Genomic DNA, 6,116 nt, shown 5'->3' with positions numbered 1-6,116 from the left:
TAACAAATTAAGAGCAGTTATTAAGGTGATTGAATGATTTTGAGAGTTGGAGCCCAGGATTATGAGAAAACCTGAAGTTTTCTGTCAGTTTGAGTTGTGGACTATGTGCACCATGGAGATTGTAGGCAGCAGCATGTGGCCTGCATACAAAGCACAGAGAGGCAGCCTGTGGGTCCTGAGCTGGGGATCACTCAGCAGCAGCCTACAAGCCCCGGGCAGGACTGTCAGTGCCCAATGTGCCACATGGCTGGTAGACTGATCCCACCCAATGAGCCATCTCTTCAATCCCTAACTCTTCCCATTTTATATAATCCTAGAGTACAATCCTAGAGAATGGTGCCGTTCATAGTGTGGAGCATGACAAAAAAGTCTGAGGACTTCTGGATGAATTTGGGATAAGTAACTTGGACCTGTGTGGCATCAGTCATTCTTGTGACCCAGATCTGCCTCAGGAAGCTTCTTGCTTCTGCATGGATTAACTGTAAAGCTAGAAAGTTTCTGTTCCCTGTCCCTTGTTCTTCCCACTGGACAACAGTGGATCAAAACAGAACATTCTTGCACTTGACATCACTTTGGGTAGGTTACTGTCATCCCAGTTCCCTTCTACTCAGATAAGGATCAGAATGATTGACGTCTCACCTCCTTCACATACCACATTACATTTGTTTTTGAGATTGAAGTCTGTTCTTACTAGAACAGTCTGTTTATGTATATTAGATATAAACTTGTAGTCTCTGGGTTATATAATTTTCTTTTGTCTGTTATATGAAGATATGAATGGACTACTTCATAGCACGCCCAAGAAACATTTATGTTCCAGAAAATACATCAAAAGTAAATAACAGTAGAGGAGAGAGAAAAAGGGCTGTAGCATCTCATTCCCTTTGTGTCCTTCCTGGTCTTTCTAACTGATGTCCTCAGATGGCATCCTGCCATTTCCAACTTCTAATGCTGCCCGTATTAGTCCAAGGTGTACTGACTCACCATTTGTTTCAGCACGGTGTGTTTATTGTTCTAGATGCCTACAAATAGGCTTCACTTCCTACTTCTGTTTTCTAGGTCTGTGCTTCTTGGTTACAGATCTTGTATCTGCCAATTTCTTTCCTGAGATTACTCGGCTCTACTTGGGCTCTAGACAAAGAAGGATCCAGAGTTGTTTTTTGAAGAAATTGGAATGGTGACCACTTGTCAGATCTTTGAACACTGTAGCTCTGGGTTCTCATATGTAATTCTGTCCTCAAGTCCAGATTGGGAAATAGGCTTCAAAAATAAACAGCCTTCAGAGAACAAATTTAAGTGATCTTGAAATCTAAAGTAACTACTTGATTGCTACGCTCTGAATGCATTCTTCCAAAATTCACATTGAAATTTAATCTCATGGCAACACTGCTAAGAGATGGGATATTTCCAGTTATAGCATCACAAGGCCCTCTCATGAATGGACATATCTCTAGACTTGTTAAAGAAATTTGTTGGTGTATATGTAAAAATATTGATTTCGTATCGAAACTTCATTGTGAACGTTATACTTAATAAAACTGGAGGTGATACACACACACACACACACACACACACAAAAGAAATGTTAGCTTTATCTACCATTGGAAGCTTTCGTATTCTACTCTGGAAGGATACCAACTCACATGCTAAGTAAAGCCCAGCAACCAGATCCTGTCTTAGACGGAAGGACCATTCTCACCACTCATCCAGTTGCCTAGCAACAGCTGCCAGAATTATAGAAACTACATTTCTTCTCCTCAGATAACTTGCTTATGGGGATTTTGTTACAATAGGACAGATTATTAAAACAGGGCTCCAGGGAAAGTGTCATCATTTATTCTGGGGTATGTTGAGCTGGAAACTTTCAGCTAGTGTTGTACTCATTAGCTGCGTACTTTACCTTCTCATACTCTCCATCCAAAATCCTTGGAAAACCAGCATAAGCATAAAAAGTAGAACAGAATTCTCTAAAGTGAGTGTTGGTTGTAACATCTTGAAGCTGTAAACACATACAAACCAGGAGCACCGCAGGCCAGTCACTGAAAGACTCAATCAAACTCCCAATGAGAACTGTTCACTCTCTTCTTTCCTCTTCTCTCCCCCCCTTTTTTTATACAAGAAGATAGGGTTTGAGGAGGCTTATTCAGGAGCTGTTCCCATTTCCAACCACCATCTTGAGAAATATTTATTCTATTTATTATTCTACTCGATTTCCTTCTGTGATTAGAATTTGCAAAAAGTCCATCCTGAAATTAGCTATGAGCTAGAAAGAAACAATAGACTGTGAATGTATTTTGCCAACTGTAAATCACACAGGCAACAATTTATACAGAAATCAGATTGTGGGTAGTGAGGATGAGGCTTGGCTTCTCTTCCTGGGATGTCTGTAGCTATCAGAGGTTTCACAGATCTGAAAGGTTGTCAAGAATCCTGATGATCTTGGTTGTCAACACAATTAGATCTGGATTCAACAAAGCAACATGGCACTGGGCAGGTCTGTGCAGGTATTTCCTGGAGGGGGAAACTTCCTAATCTTTGGAAGGAAAAGGCACTTCTTCAAAGTAAACAGCACTTCCCAATGGTACCCCTCATACATAAAAGTTCAAGGAAAAGGCTATTGCTCCATGCTTACACACCTTACTCCCTTGCTTGTAAGTGCACTGTCTGCCATTGCTTCTCCCTCTATCCCCTTTTGACATCAGCACTCAGTTACCTCAGCCTTCCAATGTGAACTGAAAACCAGGGGCTTGTAATGATCCTCCAGGCCTTCTTTATCAGGTTTCAATGCTGAGAGTACAACCTTATGGATGAGTAGTTGCCAGACTCTTAGCCTCTCCAGCATGCGGCTAGCCATTGTAGGACTACCCAGAGTGCATCATGCCAGACAATCTACAAATCTTTTCTTAGTATATATTCATCTTGTGTGCTCTCTTCCTCTAAGAAGACTTTTAAGTTGCTTCCAAGTCTGGATTTTTTTCCTAATTTAACAGGCTTCTCCAGTCTATTGGATTCATAAGTTCACCAAAATGGACTCCATTTTAGGCCATGTGTTTTATTTTACTAATATTATTTTACTAATATAAAAATCACTTCCTACATCAAGAAAAGAGACTCAGGAGCAGTCATCTCTGAAGTTTTCCCAAGGATGACTTTCCTTATTTATTTTTTGCCTTATTATGTTAATTTTTTTAAAAAACAAGTGCATTTTTTCACTTATAAATTCTGATTAAGAAAAACATTAACATTTGAATTAATAGAACAATAGACTAGAAATTTGTATCTACCTAAAAGAATTTAATCTCATCACATAAGTGCAAATCTCAGAGCAGAAAGCTCTCTTCAAAGAAAACTTTCTTCAAACTTCATACCGTTTAGACAGGAACAGTGTTTGCAATGAGGATTGTCTTCAACTCTGTGGTTATTTCTAGGGAAGCTGCATTGAACAATGTATGGATCTGAGTTTGGACTCAAAGCTCCACTGGAGTCCAGTATTGAAAGGAAGAAAATAAAGACATTCTTGTGCTTAAAACAGTAGGTGTTTCCAAACTTATTTTATTTAATAGCTTCCAATGGCTGAAGATTTCCATATCAAATAATTTTTTATCAGAAAATGTACCTAAAATAAATTGAAGGATGTTTTTAGGACACTTAATACTCTTTATGGGGACCAGATGTTTTGGATATTTTGTTTTTGGGACTTTGTGGTACCTGGTTAAATCATTTATGTAGCAGTAAATCAGGCTTTGGGGAAATGTTAGCAAAATAAAACATAGTCTTCATTTCTTATATGGACAAAAGAAAGCTCTTGGTCATGTTTGAAATGATAAATAAGACAAATTATCACTTATCTTTTTCTATTTGGTTTGGGGATATAAGGCATATTAAAAATGTACATGAAAGTGCAAACACATTCACACACACGCACACGAAAGAGAGAGAGAGAGAGAGAGATGACCTCAAGGATGCTGCTAGAAGATCAGTTAGAAGTTTCAATAATCCTTTATAAAAAAGGAAAAATAAGACTTTTTTTTCATTTTTTTCAAAAGCTACTAGGGAAAACATTTCTAAGTAGTTATTCCTAACGAAATATTCCTGTAAATGTTTACACATATCCTTAAACCTAGGGATGGTGGCATAATGAAAGGTTATGCTTTAGGGAAGAAAACGTCTACCCAGAATAGAAAAAGAACCAGTTACAAATCACAATAATTCAAAATAAAAAATTTGCAACAATAATAATTTCCATTTATCTGTTTTTTTTCATAAAATTTATAAATAGCTTTAAAAGAGAACATAGACTAATCAATTTGTTTTAGTTTATTCAGTCTTCTAATCAAGGAGTTGGACTAAATGCTAATTTTTCAGTTGTAGGAGTCTATGATTCAAGCTAATATAAGATATTAAAATGGTCCCATTGGTTTATTCAAACGATAATAGAAAAGGCGGGCTTAAACTTACAAAGGCTGGCAATGTAATTATTTTTTTTGATAACAAAGAAAAGTATTAAGTGATGAAAGATATTATCCAAAGTTTGAATCCTCTCAGTTTCTAGTCAGTACCCCAGTTTCCAAATCAGCCTGGCCATCAAATATATTACATTGTTTTGTTTTATTAAAGATTCCAGGAATCCCAGGTCCCCACTGCTAGAAATCTATTTTTATTATTTTTAGGCCTTCCCATTTTTAAAGGAGAGCTCAGAATTCTGGCTTGAGCATAGAAACAGGGGGCTACCGATCAATCCCAGACTGCCTGGGATACAGGGGTGCTGCCTGAGACACTACCTGGGACACAGGGGTGCAGGGAAACAGACATGAACACAGCAGAGACAGGGGGCTGCTGATCAATCCCAGAATGCCTGGGATACTGGGGTGCTGCCTGGTATACAGGGGTGCTGCCTGGTATACAGGGGTGCTGCCTGGGACACAGAGGTGCTGCCTGGGATACAGGGGTGTAGGGAAACAGACGTGAAGACAGCAATAGCTTTAGCTTATCATTTCAACCCAAGGAACCACTTTTCCAGGATTTTCTCTTCTCTAGGGTTTAAAGTATAGAGCAATTAACACCCAGTTTCTTGGTTGCTCTCCTGTGATAGGAAAAAGTCCTTTAAGAGTGAGAGAGTGGATCTATAACCTTCACTACGTGTGCCAAACTCACACTCTAGACACTTAATTCCTCTTAAGCCCTGGAAACCTTTTACTGTAAACCACGAATCTAGCCGTCACCACGCCACAGTCTCAAGCCTTTTAAGGCAATCTGTGATTTATAAATTACTATTTTACTTCAGGGAATGGAATAATAAGGTGGATTCCTTTTAGTGGCTACAGTATCATAAGGAGAAAGCCCACTGAATTTGCCAGGCATGAGAATTTCTTTTTGGGTGAAGTAGATTAATACTAACCATGTAACACAATTGCTCTTAAAGGAGAACAATTTACAACAAAGTTGTTTTAAGATCGGCCATGTAAGAGTCTGAGGATCTCAACTTTCCTACTTCTCCTATGTCACTTATCAATATAGATTTCATGCATCTGGTGTGAGCAAATTGTAGCCGTGATATATATTGGTAGTCTCATTGACAACCAATGCCCAAATTTAGTTTAAGGCCTTTTTACACAGGATAAGAAATGCAATATAGTTTAGCTATCAATGAAAGGTTGTTCCTGATCATCCTCCTTATAAAAAATAGGAATTAGTCTTTTATCTTCTAATTATTGGGAAAAACTTAGAAAAAGGAAAAATCAAAACAAGTGACTTACCTCCGCAGAGAAAGAACTCCAAATAAAGTAGCTAAACTTAAAAACTTACCACAATTTTAACAAAAAGTAAAATTCAGCACAATTTAATTTTTTTCTGCATCTCATTTAAGGAAGGTTTGTTACTGAAATCAACAAAAGGAATTCATTATTTTATCCTGTTATTATTAAGGCAGTCTTACGATACTGGCTCCAAGAATCAAGTATACAGTTAAAGCCAAGTGAGACTACCAGATGATATACAAAAACACGGATGAGCATCTTATACCTGTTTTAGAAGACTGATATGTTATACTTGTGATGTTTTCATTTAAACAAAAAATCAATAGTATCAGTTACCTCCATATGGGTTAAGATGCTGTT

Source organism: Microtus oregoni, unplaced genomic scaffold (assembly GCF_018167655.1).
Source record: "Microtus oregoni isolate MIOR12 unplaced genomic scaffold, Mior012 000006F_ref0000085, whole genome shotgun sequence".
Classification (NCBI taxonomy): domain Eukaryota; kingdom Metazoa; phylum Chordata; class Mammalia; order Rodentia; family Cricetidae; genus Microtus; species Microtus oregoni.
Note: the sequence above shows the minus strand (reverse complement) of the source record.